The following is a 25,187-nucleotide window of genomic DNA, read 5'->3' as shown; positions in this document are numbered from 1 at the left end:
GTAATAATAAAGTTCTGCTGTTTTAATGCCATCACAAATTTCTGTCTTGAAACTGCAGCGTGGCTTATCTGTCTCAGAAGACGAGGAACGTGAAGCTTCTGCTGGACTTTGAAGGATAAATGGGATCTCAGATGAGCTTCAGGAAAAGAGGAAGCTGCTGAAAGAGCAATTAACATCAAGGACCTGGGGGTGGGTAATATTTGGGAACCTGAAATGTGAATAACAGGAAGTTAAAGGTAAATCAGATTATGGAAAGGATCGGCTCACAGGCTCCACTGGAGTAGTGGAGACTGCCTCTTTTGCCAGTGGTTCTCCTCAAACCAAGACAGACAAAAAGAAGTTGAGAAAAAGAGGAAGGTTGGGATTTGAGTATCGTCTTGTCAGCTAGAAAACAGTGACCCTGAATTGTGAAACCAGCATACCCTGTCTTAGGTTAAGAACAGCCACAGAATGAATTAGAATGTAAAAACCTATGCTCTGAGGAAATATTATGGCAAACCTTGTGGGAAACTGATCATCAAATATAAGAGGCACATCCATCAGATCATATCAGATCAGTCGCTCAGTCGTGTCGGACTCTTTGCGACCCCATGAATCGCAGCATGCCAGGCCTCCCTGTCCATCACCAACTCCTGGAGTTCACTCAAACTCACGTCCATCAAGTCGGTGATGCCATCCAGCCATCTCATCCTCTGTCGTCCCCTTCTCCTCTTGCCCCCAATCCCTCCCAGCATCAGAGCCTTTTCCAATGAGTCAACTCTAGGCACATCCATAGGGAGGATTAAAAAAAATCAGCAGAAAACAACTTTTATTGAAAACCACATCGACACAGGCGATTTTCAAGCAGCACTGTCTTCAGCAAGATTTTTCTGTCTGTTTAACTACCCTTGCCTCTATCTTTCGGGTTGCTTATAAGAACAAATGGATGGTTTGTTTACGTGCCCTCTGACCGTTTCAGTTTTAGGGCCCCTTGTTCAGCTTATCTGAGAGCATTTTCAGCTTCAAATACCACCTGACTTGGTATCATTTTACACTTACAAGTTTTTAATGGTATTTTTTAATTAGAGAGAGAAAAAAATTAATCTCTCATCCCCTGCCTCCTGCTCATGGACTAACAGGAGTGAGAAGCATTCACCCAACATCTGGGCCACCTGAGCCACTGGGTCCACACCTAAACTCCAACAGAATCCACTCCACAGGCTCCACCCCCAGGGCTCAATATCAGGTCCCAAGGGCCATGTGGTGACCCAGTTACAAACCAGCACCGTCCCTGCCAGCCTAGTGTACAGGTCATACTTCACATGGCATAAAAGACCCTTGGGACTTCCGGTGGTCCAGTGGTTAAGAATCCACCTGTCAATGCAGGGGACACGGGTTCAATTCTGGTCTGCAAACTAAGATCCCACATGCCTTGGGGCAACTAAGCCCACGCCTGTGCCACAAGTACACCATCCAGGCCCCAGAGCCCACCAACCTCAACTACCGGGCCCTCGAACTGCAACTACCGAAGTCTGAGTGTCCCAGAACCCACGCTCTGCAATAGGAGAAGCCACCACGATGAGCAGTCCACACGCCACTACCAAAGAAAGCCCAGCCAGCAAGAAGATCCAGCACAGCCCCAAACAAATAAAGACAGAAGAAAAGACCCTCAAGGACTTAGGGCCCCTGCCTCCTGCAGCCTCATCTGCAGCCTGCCCTCCCTCCTTGCCGCCCACCCTGCTACCACTCCGGGCCCCCAAAACTGTTTGCAGCTGTGTGGATGGATGTGCTCTTTCCAGCTTCCCACCTAAGCCTTAGAAGACCGCCCTCCCTCTGCCAGGGATGCTCTCGTCATGCTCAGCCTCTCTGCCTACTTCCTGCTGGTCTGCCAGAAGAAGATGCGCTTACAGAGCTAGACAGAAACTTCCAGTCTTGCTGCCGCTCCCTCCTCCAGACTCGGGTCAAGGCTAGTCTGCCTTGTGTTTGCCGTTGCTGCTGTTTCATGGCTGGTCTCCTGCCCCCGACCTGACATGTAGCGGGTACCCGGCAAATACTGAAGGCAGGGAGGAAACAGTGAATGGAGAAGAATTTCCCAGCAGGCTAAGCCAACCAGGTCCACCGATCTCCCAGATCAGTAAGTACTCCCCTCAGCACCCTTTCCAACATTACAGACTCTTTGAAAAGACGAAAATCCCATGACTGTAGCCATCGAATCATTTTTAACATATACCTTCAGAAATGCATCGGTCCCTTGACCTCTCACTACACCTCATTCACCAAAAGCCGAGGGTCCTCCGAGCCAGTAAGGAAGGAGGGGGCCTTCAGGACCTGGCATGCAGGCAGGTGTCTCCTTCTGGAAGCTGAACAGTCCTGTAGCTATGTGGCTTCTGGCCTCTGTCATGACTAGGAACAATTCTGAAAATTCACTGATTCTAACATCTGAGTGGAAAGCTTTTCAGTTTGCTGTTTCTAAGACTGTAGCCAACTGGAATGGAGAAGGCGATGGCACCCCATTCCAGTACTCTTGCCTGGAAAATCCCATGGACAGAGAAGCCTGGTAGGCTGCAGTCCATGGGGTTGCTGAGAGTCAGACACAACTGAGCAACTTCACTTTCACTTTCACTTTTCACTTTCATGCATTGGAGAAGGAAATGGCAACCCACTCCAGTGTTCTTGCCTGGAGAATCCCAGGGACGGGGGAGCCTGGTGGGCTGCCATCTATGGGGTCACACAGAGTCAGACACGACTGAAGGGACTTAGCAGCAGTAGCAGCAGCCAACTGCAAAGAAGCCAAGAAAAACACTAACTGTGCTTGGTCAGAGTGTGGAGGGGTCTGTGCTCAATCCAGCCCCTGAAGTACCCTGAGCACCCATGAGGAACTTCTATCAGCACCCCTGCCTGCACCTTCACTGACCAGCCAATAACACACGAGATCAGACAGACACTATTTTCTTCTGGAGATGAATTTGTGAGATGATCATCCATCTGATCTGTTTTACAAAATTCTGTAGCACTTTGAAAGGGTCGGACTTCCCTGGTGGCTCAGACGGTAACGCATCTGTCTACAATGTGAGAGACCTGGGCTCGTTCCCTGGGTTGGGAAGATTCCCTGGAGAAAGTAATGGCAACCCACTCCAGTACTCTTGCCTTGAAAATCCCATGGATGGAGGAGCTTGGTGCAGGCTACTATCCATGAGGTCGCAAAGAGTCGGGCACGACTGAGCGACTTCACTTTCACTTTGAAAAGGGCGTGAGGAATACAAATAGGCTCCTTTTTGGTGTCTTCTGAACCTTCAGGTCTTTGGGTTCACAAACGAAAAGCTGGTCTTACATTCAGTATTACTGCTTGGACCCTAGATTACTGCATGAGCCTCAGTGAACCATCTCCAAAACAAAGTGATCCACAGAGTTTGGCTCTCTTCTTTTAGGGCAATTCCATCTTTTTTCCAAATGACCCTTTTTTGAACTTACTATATAACTGTGCATTCATGCTCAGTGGCTCACTCATCTCCAACTCTTTGTGACCCCACAGACCATAGCCTGCTAGGCTTCTCTGTCCATGGGATTTCCCAGGCAAGAATACTGCAGTGGGCTGTCATTTCCTTCTCCAGGGGATCTTCTTGACCCAGGGATCGAGCTAGTGTCTCTTATGTCTCCTGCACTGGCAGGCATATTCTTCATCACTGAGCCACCTGGGAAGCGCTGCTATATAACCAGCTACCTTGAAACGGCTAAACTTCACTCTGAGGACACAAACACCCACACACCCACCACTTCATACCAGGTGTAGGATCAACACTCCATTACGTTATGTGCTTAATCTACTGTGCACGGAAGACCTACTTAAGCAAAAGCTATAGGTTTGGAGGTGCCCAAGAACTGCCTTTTATAACCTAAGCAACTCTGAGCTCCTTGAAGGAGAAGAAGACTGATGAGCACGTTTTCAGCCATACATCCTTCTGCATGCCCTGGAATGTTCTGCTTCAGATCACACATTCTCCCAAGATGCGGCGATTCTAAGATAGGCTCTCAGATGCTTGTAGGAAGAATAAGCTTTTTACTGCCTCCCAAGTAACCCGAGGGTAGTCACCACCACCTTTAAAGGGTCATTTTATTTTTATCCCTGTGTTATGAAAAGCAACACCCTCCCAGACATCAGGACTAGAGAGCTGGCATTTTCTCACCTATTTCTTTCCAGGCAAGGCCAAGGATCTTGGGAAATGATTATGTGTCTGAAAACTGAAGAGAAAAGTACATTGAGTGGGGAGAGCCATTTTCACCACCCCGTTGCACTGAGCTGTCCTATTAAGTTTTTATTAATGAAGTCATGTTTCTTTTCCAGTCACTAACCAACACCACGATCATCATCATCTCTCACACTCAGAGTCGACACTAACCATCTCTATGTGCAAATGGGGTTGAAAAGATTTACCTATGAATTGGGGTCCCTGCCACAATGAAGGTCTATAGGTAACTGAACCCCTAAGTAGAATTTCAGCTTAGGTGAGCTCCCCTACCTCTAATAACAATCACCGCCACCCTCGTGGCCCACACCCTACCACCATACTAAACGCATCACACGGTGCTCACCACAACCCGCAGAGGCAGGCAACGTGACAGTAACGTGACAGGGTGGCCTGAGGGTTTAACTTTGGAGCGGAAGACCAAGTTCAAAGGCAGGCTCTGCCATTTCCTTGACTTTAGGAAAGTTATGTAGCCTCTCTGAGTCTTAGGTTTCTTGTCTGTAAAATGGAGAAAAATAAATGAATAACATTTACTGAACTCTTACTATGTACCACTGCTAATTCACTGGAAGGACAGATGCTGAAACTGAAGCTCCGACACTTTGGCCACCTGATGCAAAGAGCTGACTCACTGGAAAAGACCCTGATGCTGGGAAAGATTGAGGGCAGGAGGAGAAGGGGACGACAGAGGATGAGATGGCTGGATGGCATCATCAACTCAACAGACATGAGTTTGAGCAAACTCTGGGGGATGGTGAAGGACAGGGAAGCCTGGCATGCTGCAGTCCATCTGTGGGGTCGCAGAGTTGGGCACGACTGAGTGACAGAACTGAGCAACAACCAGAGCTAAATCCCCCCACTTTATACATGGGAAAACAGGTGGAGTTACCTGGCAAGTTCAGGGGTGACAGAACTGGGTTGGAATTAGTTGTGCCTGATCCCCGCTGCCCACGTTGTTGGTACTATACCACACTGTTCACCTCTGTTCTTGGTGACTGCAGGCCCTAGAGATGACGCTTATGTCACCTTTGTGACCATGAGCTTGGTGGGTTCCTGGAAAGATGGATGCCCGTCCAGCTTGCCTACAGATATCCTGGCCTGGCTTGCACTGGGTCTCGCGTCAGTCAAGGAGCACGTGATAGACGTATCAGGAGCCTGTAGGAGCACACACTAGAAACCGGCCATGTCAGGAAGCCCAGGCTTTTGAGTCTTGCCAAGGAACAACAGCACTACAGCTAAGCTCCAGAGAGCCGAGACTACGACAAGACAGGCTGCGCTGGAAATAAAATATATCATGTTTATGTTAAAAAATGATATTACAAAGCCCCAAACCAAATACTACATTGTATCGCTTTAAACTACAGCAATCTGGCTACAGATGCGTTTTTTGATGGGCACAAAATAGATTTGCTAAAGGATCATCGAAAAAGCATAAGAGTTCCAGAAAAACATCTACTTCTGCTTCACCGACTATGCCAAAGCCTTTGACTGTGTGGATCACAACAAACTGTGGAAAATTCTGAAAGAGATGGGACTACCAGACCACCGGACCTGCCTCTTGAGAAACCTGTATGCAGGTCAGGAAGTAACAGTTAGAACTGGACATGGAACAACAGACTGGTTCCAAATAGGAAAAGGAGTACGTCAAGGCTGTATATTGTCACCCTGCTTATTTAACTTACATGCAGAGTACATCATGAGAAATGCTGGGCTGGAAGAAACACAAGCTGGAATCAAGATTGCCAGGAGAAATATCAATAACCTCAGATATGCAGATGACACCACCCTTATGGCACAAACTGAAGAGGAACTCAAAAGCCTCTTGATGAAACTGAAAGAGGAGAGTGAAAAAGTTGGCTTAAAGCTCAACATTCAGAAAACTAAGATCATGGCATCCGGTCCCATCACTTCATGGCAAATAGATGGGGAAACAGTGTCAGACTTTATTTTTTGGGGGGCTCCAAAATCACTGCAGATGGTAACTGCAGCCAAGAAATTAAAAGACGCTTACTCCTTGGAAGGAAAATTATGACCAACCTAGATAGAACATTCAAAAGCAGAGACATTACTTTGCCAACAAAGGTCCATCTAGTCAAGGCTATGGTTTTTCCAGTAGTTATGTATGGATGTAAGAGTTGGACTGTGAAGAAAGCTGAGTGCCAAAGAATTGATGCTTTTGAATTGTGGTGTTGGAGAAGACTCTTGAGAGTCCCTTGGACTGCAAGGAGATCCAACCAGTCCATCCTAAAGGAGATCAGTCCTGGGTGTTCATTGGAAGGACTGATGCTGAGGCTGAAACTTCAATACTTTGGCCACCTCATGTGAAGAGTTGACTCATTGGAAAAGACCCTGATGCTGGGAGGGATTGGGGGCAGGAGGAGAAGGGGACAACAGAGGATGAGATGGCTGGATGGCATCACCGACTCGATGCACATGAGTTTGGGTGAACTCTGGGAGTTGGTGATGGACAGGGAGGCCTGGCGTGCTGTGATTCATGGGGTTGCAAAGAGTTGGACACGACTGAGCGACTGAACTGAACTGAACTGAATGAGAATTCATGAGACAGTAAAGAAAGCGTGACCTGAAATACTTTGGTGCCGCATGACAAGCTATTGAACCAAACTTATCCTTTGGCTCTGGCTACCAAGAGAACTGGCATGTTTGCTGCTGCCTAGAATATCCATCTTTCTCTTCTCTCTCCATTCCCCTGACCAGTAAAGGATGGACAGGCAGGTGACTGGAAATGAAATTTCATTTCTCAACTAAGGATCATGTACCCCAGCTAATGGGGACAGCAACTCAGGTATGGCCACGTGTGTCCTTGGATAAAGACAGTCCGACAGCCAGAGGCACTGGTCCCTTCAAGAGCAGCTGGCAATCTGGATGTCCATGTGATGGCCTCTGAAGTGAAAACGCAGGGCATTTTTTAAAGCTTCATCAAGGTGTAGACTATATTTTTTCCCATTGACATTAACCAGAAGACTCTGACTTGTAACCCCGTTAGAGAGGAGCACGATTTAAAGAGCCCAAATCCCCCTTCTGTACCAATAACTTGCCTCCAGGACACCAGGCACATGTCTCTGCTGTCTCAGCCAGTCACACCTTGCCTTGACATCCTAAACTCCTGAGAAGTGGGCTGGACAGATCAGGACACAGAAAGTCCTGTAGCTCAGCCTCTGCCATTACTGTAATGTATGATCTTGGACGAGTCATTTCCCTTGTCTCAGTCTCATTTACAAATGGGGACTCCTTTCCTTGCGAAATTGTTATTGGGCACCGATTGTGTCTATAGCAACATGGGAATACCAGGAAATGTGCTAGCAGGTAATATGACTCCCATCTGTCTCAAAGTGCTACTGAGACTCAAATGAATAAATGCATGTCAAATGCTAAATCAATGAAGAGTTTAAGTTTAGGTGAAGGCTCCCTGCTCTGAGGTTATTAAGACCATAGTCATACTCACATTGACTCCTCCCTTGTCCCAGGACTCTGATTCTACAGATTCTGATTCTACAGGTCTCTGATTCCCCTCTGGATAGGTGACAGCAGATTTAACTACAGGTCAACAGTTCCTGAAACCCAGTCTAAGGAGCTCTGCAGTATGAAGATAGCCTGTTGAGAAGCAAAAGTTCCTTGAAGTGTTAACATCTATTCTGTCTAAGCATATATCACAGCAAATTAAAAAATAACAATTAGACTGCTAAAAAAGTCTTCCTCAGAAAACCACTTCTGATCATCCATTCCCCTTCCCGAACCTGATCCAAGCACCTTCCTTTCCCTATCTTTGCCCTTGTTATATTCAAATCTTTATCTGTATCCCTCAGTAGACTGTAAGGCCCCAAGAAACAGGGCCGTGGCTGCCTGTTTTACAGTTGAATTCCTGATGCTCGACATGTAGTAGATGCTCATTCACTGAATGAGTATGTGAATGGGCCCAGTTGATTCTATCAGAGCTATGGAAAAGATACGTAGTAGCAATGCAGCAAGGTCATCCCTTTGCTAAACATCTTTGCAAAGAAGCAGAGTCCAGTGCCCCTTTCCTAGCCAGTTACAGCCTTGAGGAACTCTTCTTAATTAGAGTTGAGAGAGGAAAAGGTAAACAGCCCCCAAAAAAGTGTTTGTGAGAGCTAAACATTTATACAGTATGTCATTTAAAGGTAACTTCCCTGGTTTTATTACATAGAATTTTAAAGCCTTGCTTTTTTGTTGTTCAGTCGCTTAGTCGTGTCCGACTCTGCAACCCAGGACTGCAGCACACCAGGCCTCCCTGTCCTTCACCATCTCCCGGAGCTTGCTCAAACTCCTGTCCATTGAGTCAGTGATGCCATCCAACCATCTCATCCTCTGTCGTCCCCTTCTCCTCCTGTCTTCAGTCTTTCCCAGCATCAGGCTCTTTTCTAATGAGTCTTGCTGCTGCTGCTGCTGCTGCTGCTAAGTCACTTCAGTCGTATCCGACTCTGTGACCCCATAGACGGCAGCCCACCCAGCTCTGCAGTCCCTGGGATTCTCCAGGCAAAAACGCTGGAGTGGGTTGCCATTTCCTTCTCCAATGCATGAAAGTGAAAAGTGAAAGTGAAGTCGCTCAGTCGCGTCCAACTAGTAGAGACCCCATGGACTGCAGCCTACCAGGCTCCTCCATCCATGGGATCCTCCAGGCAAGAGTACTGGAGTGAGTTGCCATTGCCTTCTCCGAATGAGTCTTGCTAGTTAGACACTAACATAGGCTCTCTGTGTATAAGTATGGAGACACATCCAAAATGCATCAAAACTAGAGCAAACACCTTTTGGAATTCTTCCAAAGGCTTCCTGGCATACTTTTATGTTAATACAGCCTCCTTACAGCCAAACTGAAAACACCTGGCTTAAATTCTCAGGAACTTGAACTCAAGGAGGGAGCAGTCAAGATTAGAAACCTCAAATTTATTGCTTTCTTGAGTTATTAAGAAAGCAATAAATTGGATGCAATCTCAAACACGACAGAATGATCTCTGTTCATTTCCAAGTCAAACCATTCAATATCACAGTAATCCAAGTCTATGCCCCAACCAGTAATGCTGAAGAACCTAAAGTTGAATGGTTCTATGAAGACCTACAAGACCTTCTAGAACTAACACCCAAAAAAGATGTCCTTTTCATTATAGGGGACTGGAATGCAAAAGTAGGAAGTCAAGAAACACTTAGAGTAACAGGCAAATTTGGCCTTGGAGTACAGAATGAAGCAAGGCAAAGGCTAACAAAATTTTGCCAAGAGTACAGAATGAAGCAAGGCAAAGGCTAACAAAATTTTGCCAAGAGAACGCACTGGACATAGCAAACATCCTCTTCCAACAACACAAGAAAAGGGTCTACACATGGACATCACCAGATGGTCAATACTGAAATCAGATTGATTACAATCTTTGCAGCCAAAGATGGAGAAGCTCTATACAGTCAGCAAAAACAAGACAAGGAGCAGACTATGGCTCAGACCGTGAACTCCTTATTGCCAAATTCAGACGGAAATTGATGAAAGTGGGGAAAACCACTAGACCATTCAGGTAAGATCTAAATCAAATCCCTTACAGTGGAAGTGACAAATAGATTGAAGGGATTAGATCTGATAGACAGAGTGCCTGAAGAACTATGGCCAGAGGTTCGTAACATTGTACAGGAGGCAATGATCAAGATCACCCCCAAGAAAAAGAAATGCAACAAGGCAAAATGGTTGTCTGAGGAGGCCTTACAAATAGCTGAGAAAAGAAAAGACGTGAAAGGCAAAGGAGAAAAGGAAAGGTATACCCATTTGAATGCAGAGTTCCAAAGAATAGCAAGGAGAGATAAGAAAGCCTTCCTCAGTGATCAATGCAAAGAAATAGAGGAAAACAACAGAATGGGAAAGACTAGAGATCTCTTCAATAAAATTAGAGATACCAAGGGAATATTTCATACAAAGATGGGCAGAAACTGTATGGACCTAACAGAAGCAGAAGATATTAAGAACAGGTGGCAAGAATATACAGAAGAACTATACAAAAAAGATCTTCATGACCCAGATAATCACAATGGTGTGATCACTCACCTAGAGCCAGTGAGCCTTAGGAAACATCACTATAAACCAAAGCTAGTGGAGGTGACGGAATTCCAGTTGAGCTATTTCAAATCCTAAAAGATGATGCTGTGAAAGTGCTGCACCCAATATGCCAGTGAATTTGGAAAACTCAGCAGTGGCCACAGGACTGGAAAAGGTCAGTTTTCATTCCAGTCCCAAAGAAAGGCAATGCCAAAGGATGTTAAAACTACTGCACAACTGCACTCATCTCACACGCTAGTAAAGTAATGCTCAAAATTCTCTAAGCCAGGCTTCAGCGATACATGAACTGTGAACTTCCAGATGTTCAAGCTGAATTTAGTAAAGGCAGAGGATCCAGAGATCAAATTGCCATCATCTGCTGGATCATAGAAAAAGCAAGAGAGTTCCAGAAAAACATCTACTTCTGCTTTATTGACTATGCCAAAGCCTTTGACTGTGTGGATCACAACAAACTGTGGAAAATTCTGAAAGAGATGGGACTACCAGACCACCTGACCTGCCTCCTGAGAAATCTGTATGCAGGTCAAGAAGCAACAGTTAGAACTGGACATGGAATAACAGACTGGTTCCAAATTGGGAAAGGAGTACATCAAGACTGTATATTGTCACCCTGCTTATTTAACTTCTATGCAGAGTACATCATGAGAAATGCTGGGCTGGAAGAAGCACAAGCTGGAATCAAGATTGCCAGAAGAAATATCAATAACTTCAGATATGTAGATGACACCACCCTTATGGCAGAAAGCAAAGAAGAACTAAAGAGCCTCTTGATGAAAGTGAAAGAGGAGAGTGAAAAGGTTGCCTTAAAACTCAAAATTCAGAAAACTAAGATCATGGCATCCAGTCCCATTACTTCATGGCAAATAGATGGGCAAACAATGGAAACAGTGAGAGACTTTATTTTGGGGGGCTTGAAAATCACTGCAAATGGTGACTGAAGCCATGAAATTAAAAGGCACTTGCTCCTTGGAAGAAAAGTTATGACCAACCTAGACAGCATATTAAAAATCAGAGACATTACTTTGCCAACAAAGGTCCATCTAGTCAAAGCTATGGTTTTTCCAGTGTTCATGTATGGATGTGAGAGTTAGACTCTCACTGAGCACCGAAGAATTGATGCTTTTGAACTGCGGTGTTGGAGAAGACTTTTGAGAGTCCCTTGGGCTGCAAGGAGATACAACCAGTCCATCCTAAAGGAAATCAGTCCTGAATTTTCATTGGAAGGACTGATGCTGAAGCTGAAACTCCAATACTTTGGCCAGAGCTGACTCATTTGAAAAGACCCTGATGTTGGGAAAGATTGAAGGCAGGAGGAGAAGGGGACAACAGAGGATGAGATGGTTGGATGGCATCACCAACTCGATGGACGTGAGTTTGAGGAAACTCCGGGAGTTGGTGATGGACAGGGAAGCCTGGCTTGCTATAGCCCATGGGGTCGCAAAGAGTCACACACGACTGAATAACTGAACTGAACTGAGCTATTAAGGGAGTGCTGCACGTACCAATGAACAGCATCGCTCCTAATCTGCTTGAGAAGTTTAAGTCAGGAATTCATTCTTTCATGTGCTCTCATTGGCACAAACAGTATTTATTCATTTGTTCTCCCCAGCTGTTTCCTGCAACTTGCCTTTCTCTATGCTCACTCAGGGGAGGTGTGCTATTAACTCTGAGGAGGACTCTTCCATCTCCAGGGAGAAGTTTGATATCATTTGGAGGAGGCCTTCCCTTTATTATTTATGGTTAAAATACCTTACATTGCAAAGCAGCATGCCGCTCCATCTACAACCCCTTTGTAATATAAACTGCATAGCCTGCATTTCAGAAGGGAAAACCTGAGTTCAGTTGAAAGTTAGAGAACTAACCAAGATCACCAGAAGAGTCACAGTTCTCTCCAGGGGTCTTCCCTGCACTTGAGTTTGACTGACTTGACCACCTAGTGCAATTTGAGTGCAATTTGTCAAATACTCTAGCTGGTATTTATTGAATATCTAGCTCTGTACTAAGCAGAGCTACAGTTTTACAATGCTTTATCTTCAGTTCAGTTCAGTTCAGTCGCTCAGTTGTGTCCGACTCTTTGCGACCCCATGAATCACAGCACGCCAGGCCTTCCTGTCCATCACCAACTCCCAGAGTTCACTCAGACTCACGTCCATCGAGTCAGTGATGCCATCCAGCCATCTCATCCTCTGTCGTCCCCTTCTCCTCCTGCCTCCAATCCCTCCCAGCATCAGAGTCTTTTCCAATGAGTCAACTCTTCGCATCAGGTGGCCAAAGTACTGGAGTTTCAGCTTTAGCATCATTCCTTCCAAAAAAATCCCAGGGCTGATCTCCTTCAGAATGGACTGGTTGGATCTCCTTGCAGTCCAAGGGACTCTCAAGAGTCTTCTCCAACACCACAGTTCAAAAGCATCAATTCTTCGGCGCTCAGCCTTCTTCACAGTCCAACTCTCACATCCATACATGACCACAGGAAAAACCATAGCCTTGAGTAGACGGACCTTTGTTGGCAAAGTAATGTCTTTGCTTTTGAATATGCTATCTAGGTTGGTCATACCTTTCCTTCCAAGGAGTAAGCGTCTTTAATTTCCTGGCTGCAGTCACCATCTGCAGTGCCTTATCTTATGAACCTCCAATAGCACTACAAGACTTGATAGTATTACTATTCACATTCTAATGTTGAAGAAACTAGGGCACAGAGAGGCTAACTAATTTATCCAAGGTTATCCAACCAGTAAGTGATAGAGCCAGATGTGAAGTCACATAATTTGACCTTGAAGCCTGCAGTCTGAATACCTACTACACTATACTGCCTTGCTAGCAAGTCCCTAGAGTGCTCAAGAAAAACCCTCATATATAGGAGCGTTCACTCTATTTCATTCCAGATTTCCGTTTCCTCCTTACCTGTATGATTATCTGAGATTAAGGGCTCTGGGTAAAGATGTTCATGATCTTATCAAAAAAAAAAAAAAAGAACAGTAGGAGGGGAGAATATTGGTTAGATAAAAGTAGCAATCACTAATTTGGGGACAAGAATAATGCAAATTTTGAAGACTGACATTTAAAAGATATATGAAAACCAATTTTCTTATTTTAAAAAGTGCTAACTTTTTTCATTAGCTGCATCTGATGTTCACTAAAACACTTTGCAAATTACCTGAGTGAAAAATCATAATCTCCATATTTCTAGAGTACTTCCAATTTATTTTTTCTTCTGTTGATGTAAAAGGTAAAGTCTCTCCTGACAGCACAAATGTTTGATAAATGGATCAACATCTTGCTGCTTCCTTTTCCAAAACCAGGACTCCCCTTTACCAAGTTCTTATTTGCCGTGGCAAAATAACTTTTCAGAAAAACTAGGAGGTTATACACCAAATTGTTAACACTGGTTATTGCTGCTGTAATATTACAAATGATCTTTAAATTATTTTCCTTGCTTATCCATTTTTTAAAATTTTCTACAGTGAATATGTGTCACCTGTATAATAAGACAGAGAAACAAAGGTTTTTGTAAAGACTTCTCAATAGAGGAGTCCCTAATTCACCCTGCCTTCTCTTCATTGCTGAGGGAATTTTTTTTTTTTTTCCAGTTTTATTGAGACATAATCAACATATTTCACTGTATACATTTAAGGGGCACAGCAAAATGGTTTGACTTACATATATTGTGAATGATTACCATAAGAAGTTAGTTAGCATCTCATTTATCATCTCATACGTACGTATGTATGTGAAAGTTGCTCAGTCTTATCTGACTCCTTGCGACCCCATCTCATATAGACACAATAAAAAACAAAAAGAAAAAAGTGCTTTCCTTGTGATGAGAATTCTTAGGGTTTACCTTCTTAGCAATTTTCTTGATGTTTTATGGACACTGTAAAGGACAGACTTTAAGACTGTTTAAAGAAGGATGAGGGCCCCGTGGTGATTTATTCCTTCCCAGCCTCCTGGCAGTTCTTATGTGACACCTACTCCGCCCTCAAATGATAGTATTTCCATTTTCTGGGAGCCTTCTCCCCAGGATGAAATCCACCCATCAGAAATGTTCCAGAAATGCCCACTCTCACAGTGACAAATATATAAAATTCTAAGCCAATTACAATATTTCTACAAAGGGAGCAGAGACTTTTAATCACCATGTGTTCAGTCTCATGTCACGTTTCTTATTATGCTTTCTTTCACCATGGATCATAATGTACAGTAATGCATTTTACATCTACTAAATGTGTTCTGGGTTTTTATATCACTGTTCAGAAGAATAGCTCTGGAAAATCTTTTGACTCCTTTATTTGAAAACTACATTTGTGGAATGGGGTAATTAAATTCCTATAGTTCAATATAACATTACTTTTGCTATTCTTCTTCATAAAAAAAAAATCCCAACCACCTCTCTCTGCTTTTGCTAGAAATGGAATTACACCACCAATATTTTGTTAATACAAGCCTAAGATTTTGAAAACCTACTTTATTGTCGTTAAACTAGAAAATTCCTTCTTCTCTACATCTTTATGGAAATTAAAGTGACTGCACAAATCTGTGCCTGAAGAATGCATTCCAGCTTACTTTGAGCAGAAAAAGTAAGAAGGACCCAATGTAAGAGCTTTTGAATCACAGGAAGAAGTTAGCTCTGTGTGAGGAACTAGAGGATATAGGGGCTGGAAATGACTTTGAAATTAATCAACAATATAACTCCTCTGGTGCAGTTTGGATTTGGGGAGTGATAGTAAGATCAATATCATGTCGATATGATACATTAGACAGTAGCACAGCATACATCACAGAAGTATTTCATCTCATTTGATCTTCACTCAGCATAGTGGTAGAAGAATATCTCCATTTTAAAGAAGACATTGAGGCACAAATAGGGAACATAGTTGGTCCCTGAGTACAAGATCGAGAAGTAACAGAGCTGGTACTCAGGTCACCCAAAGATAAGACCCAGGTGTTCACAAGGATGTGGAGAAAAGAGAACCCTCCTGCGCTCCTGGTGGGAATGTAAACTGGTGCAGACACTGTGAAAAACAGTATGAAGTTACCTCAAAAAATTGAAAACAGAACTACTATATGATCCAGAAGTTCTTCTTCTGGATGTATTATCAAAGGAAATGAAAGCAAGATTTCAAGAGGTATCTGCATTCCATGTTTATCACAACATTATTTGAAAGAGCCAAAATATGAAAACAATCTAAGTGTCCGTTTGTGGACTAATGGATAAAAATGTGATATATATATACACAGTAGGTCACTTCAGTCATGTCTAACTCTACGACCGTATGGACTGTAGCCCACTAGGCTCCTCCGTCCATGGGATTCTTCAGGCAAGAATACTGAAATGGGTTGCCATGCCCTCCTCCAGGGGATCTTTCCAACCCAGAGATCTGCATCTCTTACATCTCTTGCATTGTCAGGCAGGTTCTTTCTCACTAGTGCCACTTGGGAAGTCACACACACACACACACACACACACACACAGAGTGGAATACATACTACTCAGCCATGAGAAAGAAGGAAATCCTGCCATTTGCAACAACATCGATGGACCATGAAGGTATTACACTAAGTAAAATAACTCAGAGAAAGACAAATATCTATCATATCACTTATATGTGGATTCTAAAAAAGCTGAACTCACCAAAACACTAATTAGAATGCTAGTTGCTTCCCTGGTGGCTCAGCTGATAAAGAATCTACCTGCAATCAGGGAGACCCAGGTTCAATCTCTGGGTTGGGAAGATCCCCTGGAGAAGGGAATGTCTACCTGCTCCAGTGTTCTGGCCTTGAGAATTCCATGGATAGTATAGTCCACGGGGTCACAAAGAGTCAGACACAACTGAGTGACTTGCACTTTCACTTCACTTTACCAGAAGATGGGAATCGGGGGAAAGGGAGATATAGATCAAAGGATAGAAACCTCCAGCCGTAAGACAAGTAAGTCCTGGGGATCTAATGTATAGAATACTGATAATAGTTAACAATACTGTGTTATGTACTTGAAAGTTGCTAAGAGAGTAGATCTTAAACATTCTCACCACAAAAAAGAAATGGCAATTATATGAGGACATTCAGGTATTAGCCATCACTATCATGGTAACCATTTTGCAACAGATAAGTATATCACTTATCGGGCTCACTTCAGGTTCAGACCCTTCCCACCACATACCCCACACCATGCACTGCCCATCAAAACATCCATCTAGTAACTTCATCAAGTTCTGAGATCCCAACTGCTGACTTGCAGTGATCCTTGAGGATAAAGTCAAGTGGGCACAGAGCTTAACACACAAACAGGATGAACAGTTACTGAAGCAGCTCTAACTTTATGAGTTTCCAAATATCTAAAATAAGCTGTTGGGTTGGGTTTTTTTTTTTCCTCATCTGCAGTTATATGATGGCTCTCTGAGGCCCCTAGAATACAGTTATAAAATGATGAACAAAGATTTGAGTTGCAAAAATGGATGACTATTCTGGACTGCAAATAGATTTGTTTCTAAACATAGCAAAAAGAGAGCTCACTTTTTAATTCCCAGTAACGATGGTGTTCTCATCATAATATAAATAGATGATGAACACCTATAATAGCAACCATGAATATTGTAAGTGAAACATATCCAGATAGTGCAGAATAGCCTTAGCTCCAGTATCAACAATCTCAGGAGGGGGTACAGTCAGAAGAAAGAATGGCCTTGGAGCACTCAGGTAAGAAAAAGACCAAGGGCAGGGTTGGTTAAAAAAAAAAAAAAAAGACAAAAGACAGAAGTGAAGCTCTAAGGGGCTGGTTAAAGAAATATAGAGCTCCTTGCAGGGCAAGACCACTTTTCAATATGCACAGAATACATAAAAGTGAAAGTAATGAGTTGGAATAGATATTATTAATTTTTAATTAAGTTACTCTCAGAAATAGCACACTAACTCATCATCCACCCAAACATCTCAATTAAGAGCATTCCTTCCAGCTTTTTGTCAGCTTTGTATCAAATGATCCAAATGCCTAAACTAGTTCAAAGACTCTACATGGAATAAATAAGCCTGGGGCTTATTTCGAGCTTTCTGTAGAGCTATTAAATGGTCATTTTTAATGTAATACATTTCAGAAAGAAGTAGAACTGGGCATAAGCTTTTTAAAAGCTGCAAGTTCCCATGCCCAGCCAGGTAGGCAAACTCATAAGAGACGGGTAACAAGCTAATGCCCTCCACAGACAGGAAAACATTCATTAGCAATCCATAAACTAATGTTACCTTTGCAATTACACTTCTAATGTGAATTACAGTCAATTGTTAGTTTAAAGCTGACTGTGTACATTTCATTACCACTCTCAGCAAGAGAAAGTCCCAGTTATACCTAGAAATTCAAACATATTTCATTTACAGCCATCAAAAGCCCCAAATAATACAAACTTTTTACTTGGAACAAATAAATTATTTGTTTTTATAAAGTATAAACAGAACCCTATATTGTTCATTTTTTGACAGTCCTTTCTTACAAAAAAAATCAGCTGGTGATTTTTTTTTCATTCAGAGATTCTGCTCACAATGAATCTCAGCCTTTCAAAAAAACATCTAGACTTGTATCTCCTAAACTGTGCTCCTTGGAATGTTAATAGCTTGAGATGCTAATACGTCTTCCATGAAAAGAGACTTTAGCAACCATCTAATTACTGGGTTGGCCAAAAAGTTTGTCAGGTTTTTTCTGTAACATGGGGAAAACCCAAATTTTTTGGTCAACCCAGTACTTTTTTAATTTTCAAGTTCACATTTTAACATTTCTAAAATAGAGCTTCTTACAAACAATATAAAAAAATTTGCCACCTGAATCTTTTTTCCCCTTTTTAAAAAAGCTATTAATTATATGTCTTACTACCAATGTCATCTTAAGATGGAAGAAACTTCAGTGTGTAAAAACAAAATTTTTATCACTTATAAGATTCACTCTGCACATTATCTTAGGAAAGGCCCTGAAAACTCAATACTTTGAAAACAAAGTTGTTTATTTCACTTAATCTAGTTTTCCCCAAATGTATTTGTCTATGGATCCCTTCTGTCACAGAGCTCATAATAACATTTCATGAGACTAATGTTCTGGGAACGCATTATGGAAAAGACTGGTTACTCCTTCCTTACCCTTGGCCAAGACTCTCTGCTCACCAGCTTCACCAAGACTCAGGGACAGAAGCTCTTCATCAGGAAATGAAGGGAAACATGTTTTGGAGTTGACAGAACTGAATAGATGACCTAAAACTCTCCGTAAAGGGAAAATTCTAACTGGGCCAGAGGCCGATTTATTCTGCTTGGAAAACATCTGTGGTGTACTCCTGCTGATTGCTTTCTCCAACAAATGATGCACAGCTTCGTCTGTTTGAAATGCCTTTATGACGTGAGAAATGAGCAGACTGAACTGAAGCCGTCTGCGTCGTGGGGTGGGAGGCACTGCATGGTGCAGGCATCCCTTTACACTCCTAACAGCTGGGGAAAGAGAAGTCGATAATCCTTCTGGGGCTAGCTCCTAAATTTACCTGATCAGCAAGTGTCTGTCTGTGCATTCCTGTAAAACTGAATGACATAAGTCGTACGGCAAGTGAGCAGGTGGCAGGAGAGTGTGAGAGCAGACACACAAAATGGGCCCAGTGACACGCACTCAGAGATACAAGGCTCCGTTTCCAGGCTCAGGAAAACCCTAAATAAACTCAGGTCACACCGCACAGTGTTTATCCGGCAATAAATACACTGTGAGCCCAGTTTTTAGGAAAAGTATTGAATCTGGAACTAAGGCTGAAGGATTGCCATATGCCTTCTGAAAAACATACCCGAGCCTTGCCTAACAGGCACACCTGTGTACCAGGTCACTGCTTCTCTGGACCACCAGTATATCAGCAGTACCTGGGATCTCATCAGAAATGCAATTTCAGGCCCCATTCCAGACCTCGTCGCCCAGAGTCTGCCTTGTAACGAGCTCTCTAGGTTATTTTATACTCATTACCATTTGAAAAGCACTGACATAGGGAATATACCCTTTGTCTGTCTTCCTGTTTATATTGATTGAGGCCCAGATGCCGCGAAGTCAGGTGTCAATTTTGTGAAGATTGATAAATTTCAAGTTATTTTTGTCCACTAGACATGCAAATGATTTCTGCCTGGTAGAAAAGATAACTTCAAGGTTACTGTTCTTTGCTCCACAGAACATAAAACATTTGCACCTTGTTTCAGAATTCCTTCTTTCAGGGACTAGACAGTCTCAGTCTGTGAAATTCTTCTTTCAGTGAAATTTACCATTTTGCTTTTACCTCATGAGTGAGTTAAATAAATCGTCAACACATGCTCAGAACATATGTATGACAGTCATGCTTGTGACTGTTTAAAGTTGTAATTCAAAACCAGTCACCTCTCAACGGCAGTAAGATATGTATTTCTAGTGAACACAGTAATAGCTGTCTTTTCTTGGGAAAAATAGCCAGTTGTCCAGTAAATGGTAATTGAGTATGTCCAATATGAAATAAAGGTGAATCCAGCATGGGCTGGTCCCTCTGCATGGTATAATATAATGTATAATCCAACTTTCAATACAAGGGCTGGCAACTGAGAGCCTATAGTTCTGTTTTAGCTTGCAAACAAAGATTTGTAGTCAAAGAATATTTTGTTTTATTTTTATTTTTGGATGTGAAGGCTCTTAGGTATAAGATGTACTCTCTAGTTCTCTACAGGCTCCAATACTCCTTATTATCCTATATCAGGCTATTTCAGACATCCTTGCTACTATCTGGCTCCTGAAGGCATTTAAGTTTACAGCCCTTAAAGAAGACACTAATCTATTAAACCCATGTAAGCCAGCACTACTGTGGGAAATGGCTGGTCTGAAAATTACAGCACACACTAGGCAGGCATTATTGGGAATATTTTTGCATATCTATCATACACAGACCCTGGACAGCTATGATGAGTATGAAAAGAGTACTGCTGCCAAATCCAGTGACCTTATTCATTATCCACCAGAGGGCAAATTATTTACATGTATAACAGTGCATTTCAAATACAGTTACTGAGCATCATCAATTTATTCAGATACAAAAGAGTTTCATTTAAACAGTTCTCAGGGAGCTGCAACCATTGCCCACATAAAACAGCAGAGATAGCTTCATTCTCAAAAATGAGCATTATTAAAATGTCAAAATAAATATCATGCAGAAATATAGCAAAAAGAGGCAGTAGTTATAGGCAATAACCTGCTCCCTCTAAAATCATACCCAAAAGTTCAGAAGCAGCTTTGAACAAAACAAGAGTTTGGAGGCGTCCACCCAGCTTAGCAGAGGTTGCTTTCTTCCTTAGATGGATTTGTTGATGGCACATCACGGAAAGTTATTAAGTATCTACTTTTACCAGGCGTGACTCTCTTTTTCCTAAGTGCTTAAATTCACTAAACAAGGAAAGGGAGGCAGTATATAAACAGAGTCATTAATAATATAAATCTTACCTAGAGTAAAAGAATAATATGGGCTGTCTCATTTTTCTGCATAAATAGTGATTTCTGTGCTTTTCCATTTGTCCTCTCTATGGATTTTTCTCCTTTAGTACATCTCATCTCTCATTTTGTTCTAATACTTTTTCAGGAGACTTAATGGAAACTACTTGGAGGAAATCAGCTAATAAGACCTCCGTTTCTCATCTGGACAGCTAAGAGGCCTCACTAACCACCACTCTTCCTCCACCATTGGTCTTTTTACCCCTCTCATTGAGGCCTTACCTCTTCATCTCTTAGTCCTTGTAACAGAGTCATTAAATTGAGCTTCTAGCTTCAGCATATGGCTTGACAGTCCTTAATATGTGTGCCATCCAATAGGTTATTCATTCCCAGGTTTACTATGAACTTGCCTAGCTGGAATCTGTTTTCTTTCAAGCCAAATTCCAGCAGTTTTCGATTCACTTTGTTTTAACTGAGGGATAAGATGTGGTTTTGGAAGTCAATGGCAGTACCGTATTATTTCAGCACAAAACCTCGCTAGCCTCCTCACACTGGGAATCTGTCTTCCTCTATATTCTCCCCATCATGTGGGTAAAACTTTCCAAATTTTTCCTTGGTCCACAAAATACTTTTCAAAGTAAGTGGGCAGTCTATAAAATTGAGAAAAATGGAACCGCAAGGCTTGTGAGAGACAGAAAATCAAAGAGAGTTGCTCATGCAAGATCTGCTCCAGTAAGGTCAGGAAAAGAGGAGATCAGGCTCCAACTCTCCACTGTGTTTAAAGAAACTCATAATCTTTAAGTTGAAGTCTTTTGAAAGTTGATGGTCTCCTTGGTTTTTATAACAGTCAAAGCCACTATAAGGTCCCAGACTTATTCTCTCCCTCGAGAGGCTTTTGATCCTCCTTAACCTGACTCTGCATCCCAGTCTCCAACAATGAGCTCAGAACTCAGACACACTTAAAAGACTTAAATTTCCTTCAACTATGTATCTGCTTATGTATATGAATGAAAGCTAACACTGACTCGGGGTTTACTGTATTTTGTGTACTGGATCGTGAGTTCTCTGAAGTAAGTACTACTTCTTCGCCTTTCCCCTCTTCCCGCCCATGGAACCTGGGATTCTTTAGCCACTTAAAGACTATCTGTTGACTTGAATTGGCTCCTGCAGAAAAGTGGTATCTTCTAGGCAAAGAACAATTGAAAAAAAGGAAGAAAGAGAGCAAGAGAAACATGATTAGTGATCTCTAATAGATGGGATTGTTTCTGGCCACTGGAACTGAAGCAATCCACGGCCAAGGGTATTGGAACCAGGCAAAGGAATATAAGTTCCAAAGGAAAACTTATTCTACAAATTCACTGGCCCTAGTAAAAAAGGTTTCAAGCTTTAATTGTTGGTTTTATCTTGCAAGTGTAAAAACAGAAACAAAGAAGAATGCCCCCTCAAAGATATCCAGAACCTATGAATATGCTGTCTATGCAGACATGGAGTTTGAATGGGGAAATTCATGAATTATCCAGGTAGGCCCCACATTAGCCCTTAAAAGCAATAGTCGATGAGAGACAGAGAGAGATGTGACAATGGCAGGAAGACCAGAGAGATGCAACATGGCCGTGTTGATGGTGGATGAAGGGGGCCATGAGCCAAGGAATGCAGGCAGCCTTTAACAGCGGGCAAAAGGCCAGGGAACAGATTCTCCCCCAGAGCCTCCAGAGAGTGACACAGCCCTGCTGACACCTTCCTCTCAGCCCAGTAAGAAGTGTGTCACACTTCTAACTCTATGAAACTGCATTCATACTGTTTTAGATGAGGAGTAATTTGTTCATTGTAATGACAGAAAAGGTGATCCTTGGTTTCAGCATGGTCCTCTAAACTGGTAAGCAGGCCTTCCCTGTCGAGCCTCCAAACCAGAGAGATTTCTTCTCAATGAAACCATCCTTCAATCCTTCCTTCCCCACCTCTCACCTTTCAAGACTCAACACAAAGTTTCTCTCCTCTGACAAGTCTTAGTTTTATCTATATAGTCTGTGACTTTCTGAAAGGTGAGGATCCTGTCATACTCTTTGTAAATGTTAGTTTGAAAGATGGAATTAATTAATCATTGTTCAATGGAAGAGAAGATAAAAATATTTTATTGTCACTGCTTTTAAGAAAGAAATTAGATCACTCACCAGGATCCACCTACATTCACATCCATGAAGTCCTACCTCGCTCCTTCTCCTCCTCTCTTTGGACTCAGATAAACACACACACACACACACACACACACACACAACCTGGCAGGGTTGACTCCTAGTTTGCAGCTGTTCAAAATAAGACAAGCAAGCAAACCATCCATCTCTGATCAACAGTATAAGCTACAGGGGTCAAAGGCTGAAACCAGAAAATTTCAAGGAATTTGCAAGGCACAAGGAAGTTCTGAAATGTAGCATTTAAAGCCAGAGCTAAGGTTTGAGAATTAAGTAACAGGACTTACAGTGTGGTGGTTTTAAAATACATCTACAGAAAAACTGGAAATAGAACTGCCTTATGACCCAGCAATCCTACTGCTGAGCATACACACTGAGGAAACCAGAAGGGAAAGAGACACGTACCCCAATGTTCATCGCAGCACTGTTTATAATAGCCAGGACATGGAAGCAACCTAGATGCCCATGAGCAGATGAATGGATAAGAAAGCTGTGGTACATATACACAATGGAGTATTACTCAGCCATTAAAAAGAATACATTTGAATCAGTTCTAATGAGGTGGATGAAACTGGAGCCTATTATACAGAGTGAAGTAAGCCAGAAAGAAAAACACCAATACAGTATACTAACACATATATATGGAATTTAGAAAGATGGTAACAATAACCCTGTATATGAGACAGCAAAAGAGACACTGATGTATAGAACAGTCTTATCGACTCTGTGGGAGAGGGAGAGGGTGGGATGATTTGGGAGAATGGCATTGAAACATGTATAATATCATACATGAAATGAGTCACCAGTCCAGGTTCCATGGAGGATACTGGCTGCTTGGGGCTGGTGCACTGGGACGACCCAGAGGGATGGTATGGGGAGGGAGGAGGGAGGAGGGTTCAGGATGGGGAACATGTGTGAATGCAGAAAGTAGCACTGACGTATATACAGTATCATGTGTATACACGTCATTACGTTTATACACAATCACGTGTAAAATGGAGAGCTAGTGGGGAGCTGCTGTATAGCACAGGGAGCTCTGTGATGACTGAGAGGGTCAGGATGAGGGGAGGGGACATATGCATAATTATGACCAATTTGTATTGTTGTACTGCAGAAACCAACACACCATGGTAAAGCAATTTTCCTCCAATTAAAAACTAAATTCAAAAATTAGCTATCTCGATCTCCTCTTTTCTCTCTTTCTTCCCCACTCTCTCTCCCCTTCTTCTCTCCCTCTCTCTCTTCTGAAGGAAGCCAGTTGCCAATATCCACATGGCTGAGCCATCTTGGGAGAACTTTCCCAAATCTGAAGACATCATAGGTCTAGCCCACATCTTAATAGCAACAACAGAGAGTCCCTGAGACAAAACCACTCAGCTAAGCTGCTCCCAAATCTCTAAACACAGAAACTATGACATAACAAATGTTCATTGTTTTAAGCCACCAAGTTTTGGGATTACTTGTTACACAGTAATAGATAACCAAAATACATGAGATACAATTCCTAGAGCAGAGGTTACAAATTGGAAGAACAGATCCTAATTGAGTCCACAAATATATTTTCCTCAGCTCATAATGGTAGATTATTTTTCATGAGCTAAAATTTTTAAATCATTAAATTTCACTTAGAAATCTAGATTTCCAATCTCTCTCAAATTTAGAAGATCCAGCAACACAAAGGCTTACATCCCCATCTGGCAGCCTTCTGCTGTAAAAGACACGCACTCTCCTGAGCTCCCGGCAGCCCCCTCCAACCTCTGTTCATCGCCACACTGACACCAGCAGCATGGCTATTCCACTATTTCTCTTCAAGCAGAATAATATTTCTCAGTTTCTATATCTCTATCAAAATTAGGAAACAAAAGATATACTGAAAGGGCTTTGCATCTTAAGAGATCTAGGAGACCATTTATTTCCTGGTGGGAGTGAAGAATATTCCTGCATGCCTAATATGTCACCAATGTATGTCTGTCAAACACACAATTTAGGATCCTATTTTTCCTTCCTCCAGTAGCTTTGCTCATTGTTGTCAACAGACTGTCCCCGGTAGGTAAGTGAGTTTGTTACTCTGGCTTCTTCATATGGGGCTAGGATAAAGCAAATGAGTTTGCTGGATCTGGCTCTTCAGCAGCTTAAAGGTAGCTGCCAACATTACACCTTTCCTCTCATATGACTTGTTTTGCAAAGAACCTTGCTGAGATCATAGTATCTATTCAATCTTTCTCTGGTTTTGTACTTATAGTAATTGTTTGGCATGA

The 25,187-nt window shown here is 42.5% G+C and overlaps 1 protein-coding gene across 1 annotated transcript in view; it reads right to left on the bottom strand.

Moving 5' to 3' along the window:
- TPH2 (tryptophan hydroxylase 2) overlaps positions 1–25,187 on the bottom strand; it is a 102,913-nt gene that overhangs the window by 20,718 nt on the left and 57,008 nt on the right. The window lies entirely within an intron of this gene.

This window comes from Bos grunniens, chromosome 5, assembly GCF_055505025.1.
Source record: "Bos grunniens cultivar Pamir isolate PY7600 chromosome 5, Bosgru_T2T1.0, whole genome shotgun sequence".
Lineage (NCBI taxonomy): Eukaryota > Metazoa > Chordata > Mammalia > Artiodactyla > Bovidae > Bos > Bos grunniens.
The sequence above is the reverse complement of the archived record's forward strand: the minus strand, read 5'-3'. Positions and strand labels throughout refer to the sequence as shown.